The 13214-nt window shown below is 31.2% G+C and overlaps 1 non-coding gene across 1 annotated transcript; it reads left to right on the top strand.

The window, feature by feature from the left end:
- The first annotated feature begins 7920 nt into the window (after window positions 1-7920).
- TRNAH-GUG (transfer RNA histidin (anticodon GUG)) lies at window positions 7921-7992 on the top strand. Its single transcript has one exon. It is a non-coding gene; the product is annotated as a tRNA-His (tRNA).
- The last annotated feature ends 5222 nt before the right edge of the window (window positions 7993-13214 follow it).

Genomic DNA, 13214 nt, shown 5'->3' with positions numbered 1-13214 from the left:
GTGCATTCGAAGATGGAGTTATAAGGTGATGTTGATAGGGTTTTTGGAACCTTTCCTGCCATGCCACCTCGCAGGAAGGGGGGATGGGGTGATAGATTGGACTACTGGATTGAAGGAGGCAGGGAGGCTGTCAAAGAATTTAATGGGTCTCTGTGTGATGTGTTGTTATGCTGTATGTGAGCAGTGATAGGTGTGATTCTAGCTTCATGCCGAGGTATATGAGATGTTTCTTGGTTTGTACTGCCTCTTCGTTGAGTTTGGTGCTCTGTTTGGTTAGTTATCTTATATGCGAAAGTGATGGTGTCCATTTTATGTGGGTTGATGTGGATGTTTATGTCTCGTAATTTGTTAGCGATGAGTTGGGCTGCTGCTGCAGCCTGGTCCATGGCCTTGTCTACATTCATGATTGCCGAGTATATGGCTATGTCATCAGGGTAGGCAGATATTTGAGCATCGTCAAATTTCGTCCCGACTATGTGGGCAGTGTATATATTAAATAAAACTGGCGCAAGGACCGATCCCTGAGGGACGCCACAAGTGACGGGCTTGGGGAAAAAAAGCGATGGTCCTGTTGTTTAGAAACGAGGCGATCACACTGTAGAGCTCCGGTCATTCCAATTATATCTAATCTAAGCAGTCATATCTAATGTTCTCGTGGTAGCTCATTGTGTTTCATTTTGGAATGCTTTCTTTACTGTTTAATCGACATCGCTAATTAGTACATATAAAAATTGTTAATAAATGAAAACAACAATATGTTTTTACAAAATAATACTATTTATAAACGCCACAGATTTCGAGAAGCGATTGCTTGCCCTGGCGCCATCTGGTGGATTCCTGGTGAATTCAGTAGTTGTCGACCCAACTTGCTACAGGTAAAGAAGTAAAAATTAGATGTAACTTTCGACAACCATTTGCTTATCCTTTATAACTACAATTTTAAAAAATAAGTATGTATTTATATTAAATAAATTTAGTGAGTTTGTGCTGGTTTATAAAGTACAAATTATAAAATTTTGTATCTCACATAATCCCAGTATTTAATAACGAAACAAAAATTATAAGCTCTATTTCCCTCCAAAAACATGTTATTTTTGTGCTCTTATTGGAACTACATTTCATTTTATACATTAGGCACTCCAAGTTTTCACATGGTTACATAGGTAACCATACCAGCGAGGTTTGATATAACCTCAGATTTGAGGATGCAAATACAACGCTATCAGAACAGTGAAGCACTTCATCCTAGAGTGCTGTGGTTACTTATTTTGATAGCTTATTCCTAGCTAACAATTAAGTTACAGGACGGCACCAAGACGTATTTATAAATTGAGCCACAAAGGTATTCTTCAAAGTAAAATATCTATGACTATTGGAATCAATCCGAATCGTGGACCTTGCTAAAAGTGGGCCATTGCTGGAACAAGAATACGGTGGCGCCAGATCGGATCTGCTCGATGGCTACATTTCCATATCCAGTTATTCCCTTCAAGGGTAGGCTTTAGAGGATTAAGGATACGGGAATATATTTTAAAAAATGGACTTGTATTCAGCTTGCAACTTTCCTTTCATAGAACATAACTTGTTTGATTACATCCGGAGTTTTTATTTGGTTTTATTAAATAAAAAACAAATAAATAAAACTTTTATCAGGTTACTTATTATCGATATGAATCAATTTATCTTAGTACAAATGATGGATGGCATTAATAAGGTTAGGTTGGAAAATATGGGCACGAAGAGGGCTGTGTGAACGTACACCTGTAGCCTCTCCTTTCGAAAACTTTCCCATATCCCAAGGACTATGAAATATGCTAATTAAAGATGAAAGCTCTACTATGATTAGTCCTTTCAAATTAATTCATTTTTAAACTCATTGTTTTCTTTGGAGCACATTAATTTTATTGTATTATCAATGTTTGGATTAATCGATGTAGTAACTTCTCAAAAACATATTTATCCAAAATTTAATTTAATTTTGAAACAATAATATAAATTGATCCGTTTACATAAATAAAGTTTCCTATCCATTTTAGTCTCAAAACATTTATTATTTCTTTATAAGTCCGACCTTTTGGTCAATTCGGTAAGTAGACAACTAAAACTTGGTGAGGACAAAATTATCCAGGAGAACAACTAGTTTTATCACAGGATACTAAAAACTAAAAAATCAATTAATGCAAGTTTAATGAGACTATTCTAAAATAAAGTTTATTTTTGAATAATTTTGAAGAAACAATTAATTTATAATCTTAACACATCCTTGAGACTGGTTAATATGGTTTAAATAAATAAAACTTTTTATCCATTTCAGTCTGAAAACAAATTTTTATCTGTTTATAAGTCCGACCTTTTGGCCAATTCGACCATCCTATGATAGTTTATTATAATTATAAATTATGATAATTTATCATAATTATCAATTATGATAATTTATAAATAATATTGTTATTAGATTGGAAGTGTTGAAGATCATATGTGTAATAAAACCTGTTTGTAATAGATAGTCCTTGAGGATTGCTGAATTGGCCTAAACGTCGGATTTTTGTTTCTCTCCATTCAAGACAAAAATGTTGATATTGGATTTGGGGGGTTGGGAAGTTTATCATGGAAGGAATGGTATCTGGTTCTGGCCAAATCAGCAACATATGGGACATAATGGATGACTTGATTTGTGGCAAAGAAAGGAGCATTAAGGATTTTAGACTGTAAGGATTGGATTCGGGAGGAATTTGATGGATTAGTTGAGCCCCAAAGCCCAAGGACATCGTATGTCCAGATAGGCCTTATAATAGTCATGTAGATCAGTCTTGTAATGGATTGGCAATTTAGACCGTTTGTCTAGTAAATGTTGTAATAGTTAGAATCGACGATCAGTTTCTTGTCTTTTTAGTCTTGTATGAGGATTCCATGTCAGTCGTTTGTCCAGATGTAGTCCTTAGTAACGGATCTGTTCAACAGGAATAAGTGGGGTATTATTAAAGGATATTGAAGGGCAAGAGGTCATGGGTTTACGACGAAGGATAAATGTGATTTGGTTGGATTTATTGTTAATCCTCGAGTTTTGGCACCATTCTTCAAGGGTGATGATGTTGGATTGGAGGGTTTGGGATACAATGTAAGGATCATTGTTCACTGGCAATAGGCTTGTGTCATTGGTATATGTGTTGAGGATAGTGTTAGGATGGGTTGGGATGTCAGCTGTGAAAACTGTATAAAGGATAGGACCAAGGATACTACCCTAAGGTACACCAGCAGACTGACGGAATAGGGATGAATAAGCGATGTTGTGATTTATTTGAAATAATATGTCGGAAAAATAAGAACGGTTAATGAAGAAGTATGTAGGAGTAGGAATTTACGGATCTTGTACAGCAGTTCTGGGTGCCAGACTCGACAAAAGCCAATTATTCTTAAAATAAAAAGTATCAAATTGGAGAAGCTTAGTTAAGATGTAATTGAAACCTGCCTCTAAATGTATTTTTATATATTATCTTTTATATTGAAGATATATTTTTAAAACAGTTATAATTGTTTATACCAATTAGAGCTAAGAGCAATTTTTATATTATTTTCTGTAGTGTTACGGCAGCTGCTTGTAAGCTTACTCTTGTTTCGCCAGAGATGTGCTAGCGGCTTGTTAATGATGACTGGCTAACTAGTAAATAGCTTTGGCACACATTCGCACAATCTTTCCTTCGCGGTTTCGGTGGAAAATTATCGCCATTTAACATTTCATAATCTTCAAACCGCATATCCTTATAAAAAGAAATCATCTGAAGCCTTCATAATGTTGTTGACAATAATATGATAAATGTATTTTTTTATTTCTAAAAATCCTCCAACAGCTATCAATTCCGTTTTATTATTTTTTAAATAAGCAGTTTTGGTACTAGATTATGTCTAAATAAAAAAATTCTTGAAAAGAAAAAATCTTTTATGATAATCTCAAACTAAAACCAAATTCGAAACTAAAAAAAATAAAAATTTGACAATAGACATGGGTAGCTTTAGAATACATCGGCTTGATCGAACTATTAACATGAAATTTTATTTAAGTCCTTACCTAATGGATTCAGTTATTTCTGAAACTTAATTATTATTAATTCAATAAAAAAACTGATCCATTATATTTTTAAATTGTTGTATTATAAATTTAATTAACTAAGGAGCTCAATAATATGGAATTTAAATACTGAAACTTTACTTTTCAAAATTTAGTTAAGTAGTCTGAGTTGGGCAAAAAATTGTTATAGTCGAAACTAATAGCTAAAATTGACGTGGATACGGTATTTATTTATTAATGGTTCATTCATGAATAAGGTCGTATCCATGGTAACTTTACCTATTAGTTTCAATTATAGGTAATTTTTGCCCAACTCTGTTCAATGTGGGGCTGTGGATATAAGTAATTGTACCGTCTCATAGTTCTAAATGTGAAAAAATACCTGTAATATCATTTCAACTGAACAGATTTTAACTATTTAATAAAATAGTTTCAAGATTATACTGCTTAATTTTAAATTTGATTAAAGTATTTATTAAACATTTACAATGTAATTAAAAAATTGTTTAATAACCACAGTCTGGGCTAAACCAAAAAAAGGTTCTTGGATTTTATTGTTTTAAAAATAAATGAAGCATATTTCATCAGTTTTGCATTTTTTTGCATCTCTATTTTTTAGAGGCCTAGATAAGGCTCTATTTTTTAAATGAATTATTAAACAATGTTTTATGTGATTAAGCAAAAGGGTTGAACAATAGCGGTTTGTTGTTAGTTAAATTAGTTTTTAGTATTGATGTAACTGGGGTTATGTAAAATAAAATATATTACAATTTTTTTGCTGATTGATTTCTGAGCTATTGGTGAATTTGAAGAATGGTTCTTCTCTTATGTTCTGTTCCCTAAACCTGTTGTCCCTCTTCCTGATTCCTGAAGAAACCACTCACTCATCCTGAGTGGTTGATCTCACTATCAACCAAAATATAATGTGGCTCTGATGGTGACAGTGTTCACTCTCTCTGATTTTTCTATCTGTTCTTACTAATTGGGTACTGAGAGCATACTGTTTAACTTTTTTGCCACTAACTGCATTTTAAAATCTTATTTAAAATGTTTGTGGGGAGGTCTTCCTCAAACAAATATATTTAAAACATTCCCTAAAAAAACTAGTAAAACATCATCGAAATTGGACAATAACTAAAAATATTAGGTAATGTTCCCATGGAAATCATTTTTTCAGTTTTTGAAATAAAGAAAACTGCACATTTTCTAGAATAATTAAATCGACAACTAAAATGTTAATTTGACCAATTTTAGTTAAGATACAGTAAATTTTTTGTATTGCAATTTGAACTCAAAGCTATTAGGAAAGTCATTTGAGTGGACATTCCAGTATTTTTTTTTTTTTATAGTTATGATATGATAAAATAATTACTTCAAATAATAAATCATTTTGTAATAATTTGTAGTTTTTTTTAAACAGTTTGAAAAATTTAGAGCCTAAAATACTGAACTAGCAATGTCTTAAAAACTAATATATTTTTTGTTTTTTACTCTACTTTTCAATTATTTTACTTCAAAGACTTACTTTGATGATCTATGGTATATAAAACCTTTAAAACCCGATTCTTTGTATTTCAAATCTTACCTGAAGGCTTACCTTTTGGAGTGCACTTAGTTGATGTAACCTCTGTGACTGGCTGATTCGTTTCCAGGATGCTCAACAATTGGAAGAAGGCTGCTATTTTGTTGTGCACTTAATGAAATGTACATTACTCAGGGACCACCGCCAGCTCTTCCTAGGAAGTGGTGCTCGACCATGATCACGGTCCCCATTTCAATATACAATCAGCGATATTTTTCCTCATTTGTTTTCTTATCTTTCTTATTTATTTAACCATTTGCTAAAAGTCTTTTATAAATAAATAGATTGGAATTATTATTCAGCGAGAGTTCTGGGAATATTAATCTTTACCGCAAGGTTTCCACTCAACAGATCAGGAAAAGTCAATTATTAAAAAATCAACCCGCATTGTAAGTATTGTCTATTTAGACTTCCTGAAATACCTAATACAGGCAAAGTTTATAATATTTCTTTAAATTTTTCAAACTCAGCTTTCTGGTTTTCTTGAGACAAAAATGTATTTTAAAAAAAAAATAATCTTTGATTCAAATTAATCATAATCGAGTAAATATTTATTATTATTTGTTGCATTCTCTATCAAACCCGTACACAATTATATTTATATCCGTGGGAAAAATAAATAAAAATATAATTTAATAATAAGTTTTCTTTTTAAGTTATTAAATCTTACCAGTGTCAGTACTTTTTCAATAAAACAACATTGATCTGAAGAAACTTTCATTTATTAATTTTTTTTTATTTCACATACCCGAAATATTTACAATATGAACTATATAGTAAGGTCTCCTTGGGTCGAAAGAAATAATTCTCGCAATATGTCGTGTTTTTGCGCTCGCGCGCCCGTGTGATCAGCAGATCTAAAATAAAATTCGTTTAAATCAACCAGCCGAAAGTTACACTTTATAGAATAGATTTTTCACATTTTTTCAATTTTCTCAAAACTGCTCTAACAATTTTAAAGTTGGTCAATGTACGTTTAACTGGTCTTTAATACTATAGCCTTGTTTCATAATAAAAGCTAATAGTATTAGTTCATAGTTCAAGTGTAGAAAATAGTGTGGTAATACTAATAATTATTTTTTTAATGATAGGGATGATTATTAGTGATATTATAGGAGTTAAAAAATTATAAAGTAAAAGTTACTATTGTACAAGTATGTGTAATTGAATTAAGATAAATCTACAAGACTAATAGTATTAGTTTGAACTTTAATATAAAACAAGGCCCAGATAGGTCTTTCCTCATGGAAATAACATAACAGATTTAAATACAGAATTTTTAAAATCTTCCTTTCTTAAAGTACTTTTTTTTACTTGAAAAAATAATTAGGTTTTATTATTAACAATAATAATTAATGGGTACCAACAAAATATTAAATCATTTTATGAATAACTAGAAGAGAAAAAAAAAATAGTGACACCTATTTGAACTGGAAAAGCCGAAACCGATCTTTCCCGATTGTTATTATATCACTATCTTTTGTTAAACTGTTGTCTATTCTTAATAACAAACAAAAGGAACAAAATTTTTATTCGTAATTCCCACGGCGATAAACCTTGAAACACGAATTTTCATAGCAATATTAGAAAAACATTTTTTTCATGCGTTAACTTTACGGCTTTATAGAATTTTTTTTGATAATCAAAAATATTGAAAAAATAGTGATACTTCAACTCGAGCCCACCAGCCTACACTGGTGGATATAAATTTTGAATGTCATTCAGCTAATCAAATGAACACATCAACTACATAAAACAGACATGTGTAATTCAAATTTAACGCGGATGAAACCGCGTGGCACAGCCGGTTAATTAATAAAAGGCGGTATATACGAGTATTTCAAGTATAGTCAGTTCATGTAGGGATACTGAGGAAATAGTACTCGATATTAAAAAAATGTGCCTTTATTTGGTGATAGTTTTAAATTTTTAGTAATAAAATAGTGTGTAAATAGTAAGTGATTACTTAAGTTTTATCATTTTGAAAAACTAAATATTCCTATAAATCAGATCCTAAGAATCTGGATGAGACTCCCTTCGTTGCACTATGCCGGTTGACTCAAGCCTAGGACAAGGTAGGTCGCATTCCTTCCCCTAGCCAATCAATGTCACTATTCTTCTTTAACTGATGCGAATTACAAATTGAAGAAGCAAAAAACAGAAATTAAAAAAACAAGTTATTCGAGCTCTTTCGTCCTGGCTAGACTGGTTTTTCTACTTCCTTCGCGGTCCATTATCTCCAATACTCCAGTTTCTCTTCAGCTCCTGGACAGCCGTGATCGTCTAGTGGTTAGGACATTGCGTTGTGGCCGCAATAACCCAGGTTCGAATCCTGGTCACGGCAGGAGATTTTTTATTATTAAAAAAAAAATATTTCCACATATTTAATTTTATTTTTTTCTATAAAGCTCTATAATAAAATTGGGCTGAGCGTGTCTCTTACATGAGACATATAAAGTTTAAATTATTAAGGACTGTTCTCCTCATGCCATGGATGTGGAATAAGAGATAGTTCAAGAGCACAAGGGGATATGAAAAAATATTTCAGCCAATTTTTTGTTACTTGAAAATTGATGATTCTATCAACCATAGTTATGGGAAATAAAAAATGGTGGCTGTTCCTATAGTTTTTTTTTTTTTAAATATTTATTTATTGCTATTTACAACTGTACATTATAATACATTTAGTAAATCTGATCTAAGTTAAATTGGAATGTCACGAGCGTGTAGAGAAACTACCCATTGATAGCACTGTAATGACATTTTACATTAGCTGGTCTCGTGGCCATCTTCTTTTCAGGCGTCTCGGAGGATTGTGAAGAGGATGCAAGGTTAGAAACTAGGGAGTTTGATTGGTTAGGGAGTTTATAATGGAAGGAGTAATATCTGGTTGGGGATAGATCGGTTACATAGGGAACATTTAGGTCTTTATGAATGGTTTTATTAGTAACAAAATAAGGAGCATTGAGGATTTTACGAAGGATTTTGGATTGTAAGGATTGAACACGAGAGGAATTCGAAGGTTTTGTAGAGTCCCAAAGCTCAACTCCATATATCCAGATTGGCCTTATTACAGTCACGTAGATCAGTCTTTTGTAATGTGTTGGGAGTTTAGACCGTTTGTAAGTGCTGTAATAGTTGAAATCGACGGGCAGTTTCCTTTCTTTTCAGTCTTGTGTGAGGATTCCAGGTTAATCGTTCCTATAGTTTCAAATTATTCATTTTTGAGATCTTTTAAAAAACAACAACAAAAATTATTTCCTTTTAGAGAGTGGTTCAGTTTTTACTAAGAAAATAAAATAAATACAGTGAGTGCCAGTTCAATGGAAATATTGAAGTATTTAAGATGGTCGTACTGAGTTTTTTTTATTCCAGAAAACATTCTCGCTCATTTTTCACCCGGTGCTTCCAATCCGTAGAATGAATTATCTAAAATATGAGCCTTTATATATCTCTTTACTTTCTTGATATATAAAGCTTTATTTTGAGAGGATCTGTACATCTAATAGTTCCTTTAAATCCATAAATCAATATTTTGTTAATTTATTTGGGTAAATGTCATGAAAACTACTACTTTTACTTTTAATTTTAATAAAATTAAAGAAATTAGTGGAATATTATATATTCCACTAATTTTATAATTATAATATAACATTATAACCGCTCTTACGATGAAAATGCGAGAGGAAATTCTCGATACTGAAGTTATAATTATTAGAATACAATGTTCCCTACGTTCGATAATGAGGAAGCAAATAAAGAAAGGCTTATCGTGAGGCTTGCGAACATGCAGTTAAGCCAATCGATTAGGATCGCCGATCTCCATGTGTGATTAGGGAGGACATTAATCTCCAAGGGAAATTTACAAATTCCAGGTGAACAAATAAATTAAAATGGTCTCCGTGATCATGATCCACGTGCATGTTATAATCGTCTTCGACCCTAGCTGTCCTTTTTCTTTCTAAGGAAACTCCTGTCGAAAAAAAGAACTTGAGGTGCGGTTGATGGACTGTTTATTAAGTGTTATTAGCGAAGCGTGAGATGGTACATGGAATACTGAAGAGCCTCTTGGATAAGTGATCTCATCGGGTAATCTTCTGGACTGGGGATCTTCCAAGTACAAGGCCGGAGCGAGGCCGAATGAATGGCGAAAATCAGGATTCATTGCAGGTCTTTGTTAATAGGGAACCACATCTTCTGTTATATAATCCTTTGAATGGTGGAGCAATCCAACACAGGTTATTAATAATAAAACTTTATTTAATTATTTATTTATTTAGTATCAGACCGGCCTGGTAGCCCTTACATCGTTAATGTAAGAGGTACATTTTTTTCACTCATACAAAAGATACCCCTAAATATATACAATGTTATAAATAAAACGAAAAATTAAAATAAAATAAATAATATTTGTATTTTTAACTATATATAAAAATAAAGAGGATTTGGAAATAAAAATAAAATAAATAGATTAAAATAATAATAATTAATAAAAGATAAAAGGAAAGTTAATAACAAAAAACAATGACATTTATGAATTTAACAAAATGAATAATTGACTTTTTATGGAAAAAAAAAAGTAAATTTTAAAAAAAGATGAAGAGAAAAAAAGATAAATTAAGACAAAATACTGAACAAATAATATAAATATAAGAGTGATACAACAGAACTAATAAATACAGAATTTATAACAGGATGTCCTGCAGCAGCCTAGGCTTCACTTTTCGGGTTGTGGTTGAGTTTCCCAAGTTGTAGGTCACTGCTCCTTTAACTGTAGGTAACTGGGAGTGGAACTTCATGAAACTTTTTTATGTAATCCTCTATTGTCTCTATCTGTAATTCCCGAAAAATTTTATGTAAGAAAAATAAATTTATAGCAATAATTATAAAAAAAAAAAAAAATGGTGCACCGATCCCATACTCCCTTGTTAGGATTAATTAAATATCAGTGAGTATTTCACATATCCAAAGCAAAGGTTCCATTTCATGTTGGAATGGTCAATTACTGTCAAATGGATACCGTTACAGTCCGAAAAAACAAGGAAAGTTACTTTCATTGTTTTATGTCTTGAGAGTTACTGCCAAATGCAATTTTTTTTTGCAATCACCAATGATGAATAATATTTAATTGCAGTAAAATTTGAAGTTTTATTTTCCTTCTCAAATTCTCATGGGCATAATTACAACAAAAATAATAGAAGGGAATCCATCCTCACCCCAACAATTTCTCAACATTTACGTTAGTCTGGTCGGTCTATATATTTTTAATTGTGTTAACCTAGTGGTGGTTAACCTTAATGATGTAATGTGCGGTGCCCAACTTAAGTTTTGATCAGGCCTAGAAATTTGTGGTAATTTGTATAAGGAATCGGTAAATTAAGAAAACCTTTTTCTTTAAGGAAGGCATTTCCTTATAAATCTAATTATTTTATTGAATAATTCGTTGTTAAATATTTTTATCTTTTTCTTTATGATTATTATTTCCCTTTTTATTTAATATTTTGATTATGATACTTTTTAAAATATAGTTTGTATGGGTTTAGGGATTTATGGAATAATGCTCAACCAGTAACGCAGCCTCTGAAAAAACAAAAGAAAAAAAACCTTATATTAAATTATATTTTATCAGTGAAAATTGTACTATAAAATTATATATTATATAATAGTTATTCATAATGTGACAGTTGCAAGCTTGAAATAGTTCAGCTAAAAAATAAAAGATTGTAGCAGTGGGCTGATAAAAAAGGAATTGTAGTTCTAGAATTTAATACTGCATGGACTTATAATAAATGGTTCTTAAATCAAGAATAATTGTAGTGAGAAATATTTATTTTATTGAATGTCGATAAGGTGAAAGAGATGTGAATCTAACATAATTTTGGCTATCTACACTATCTTATAATAAAGTACTCAGATATATATACGTATTTTAATGTTAGTAATCTATACAGAAATAATTATTCATTATTCTCTTATATTTTTCTTTTTTTGTGTTGAGGCCTCTATTTTTACCCCCGAAAATTGACTATTCACTTGGCTCCATTTTATCTTAAAGGCTCGAACAGAAGGAAAATAATCTATCCAAATGTAACTATACGGTTATATATCAATTTAGACTTCATTATGTCATCCGTTCCAGTGACCTCTAGAAGCGCTACAACCGCAAGGGTATCATGTACATCAGTGTCGAAACGGTATTGGGTAAGGGTCTTCGACTGAGGACGTGAATGACAAACATATTGGAACAATGGACTGTAATCCTATTGGCAGTGGCCGAAAGTCGGTGACTGTGCATTCCTTACGAGGCTACTGTAATACGCTGGTCGCTCTATACCAGGGCGATTTCGAATCGTCTTGTTCATTATTTGAGACATTATAAGAAATTATAAATTTCTGCCAAGACTCAAGGTCTCAAATTCTTTAACGATGAAACAATTAATGCATAATAATATTGGAAAATAAATAAATGATACCATTATAAAAAAAAAAAGTAAAGAAACATAAATCCACACTTCTTCGAACATGTTATTACAAAGTCGTGCGTTGAATCATGTAATAGAACATAATTTTCCTTGAGCAGCGTTCCACTGTTCTTAGAACACGGTACACAGAGAGATCCGAAATACTGTATTTGGAATAAAAAATAAATGTCGATTTACTGCTTTTTCTTTTTTATGTATCAGGTATAGATAAATACTCAGTAATTTGTCCTTGATTTATTGATACAAATATGTATATATATATATATTTTTTCAAGATTCCTGTCAAATTTATACATAATTATTTACATTTTTTGTTGAATTAGTTAAAGTATTTTATTTACTTTTCCGCATTAAGTTATATTCGAGATTATAAATAAACTAGTGCAAGGTTATATGTAAGATGTTCTACAATTTATGCATGATTTTTTAAGGTGTGGAATTTCAAAATCAGCTATATCGATTTTTAATTTTTTTTTCGTGTTTAATCAACAATTTTGGTTCAAAAAAATAAGAATGTTTTCAGAAAATGTCAAATAACCTATGATTTAATTCTTTTATTTTCCTTCACATTCTAGTACAAACACTGTTAATTAAAAAATATATGTATTTTTTAAAATGGATTTATTTTATTTTAGAATTTGTTTCGTCTTACTTAAATTCATATCTTTAAAATCTCTGACTGGTTCGATTCCTCCCACAAGGACCTTTATCCTCTGATGGCAATAAAAATATGAAATAAATGGCAGGCAACTTGGACCGACACAATAGGTAAAAATTAAGCGTACATTATCTCTACACAATGTACTAACCCAAGAATACTTACTGTTAGGAACATATAGACAGTGTTAAACTGTTAAACACAAACTGACAGACTGCCGGCATTTGATAGACACCGGATTACCATATCATTTGGCAACTTAAACGGTAACAGCCCTCACACTCCGAAAATATTTGATTACCTTAAGAAAAAAAATATTTACGAATATATATATAGCAAATATGACTCATTTACATGAATATAATATCTATTTACTGTTATTAAACAACTTTTTTATTTTATTTATTTATTCTTTTTAATATGAAC

This window comes from Halyomorpha halys, unplaced genomic scaffold (assembly GCF_000696795.3).
Source record: "Halyomorpha halys isolate HHAL.00 unplaced genomic scaffold, Hhal_1.1 Scaffold1010.1, whole genome shotgun sequence".
In the NCBI taxonomy this organism is placed as follows: domain Eukaryota; kingdom Metazoa; phylum Arthropoda; class Insecta; order Hemiptera; family Pentatomidae; genus Halyomorpha; species Halyomorpha halys.
Note: the sequence above shows the minus strand (reverse complement) of the source record. Positions and strands in the feature narration are given on the sequence as shown.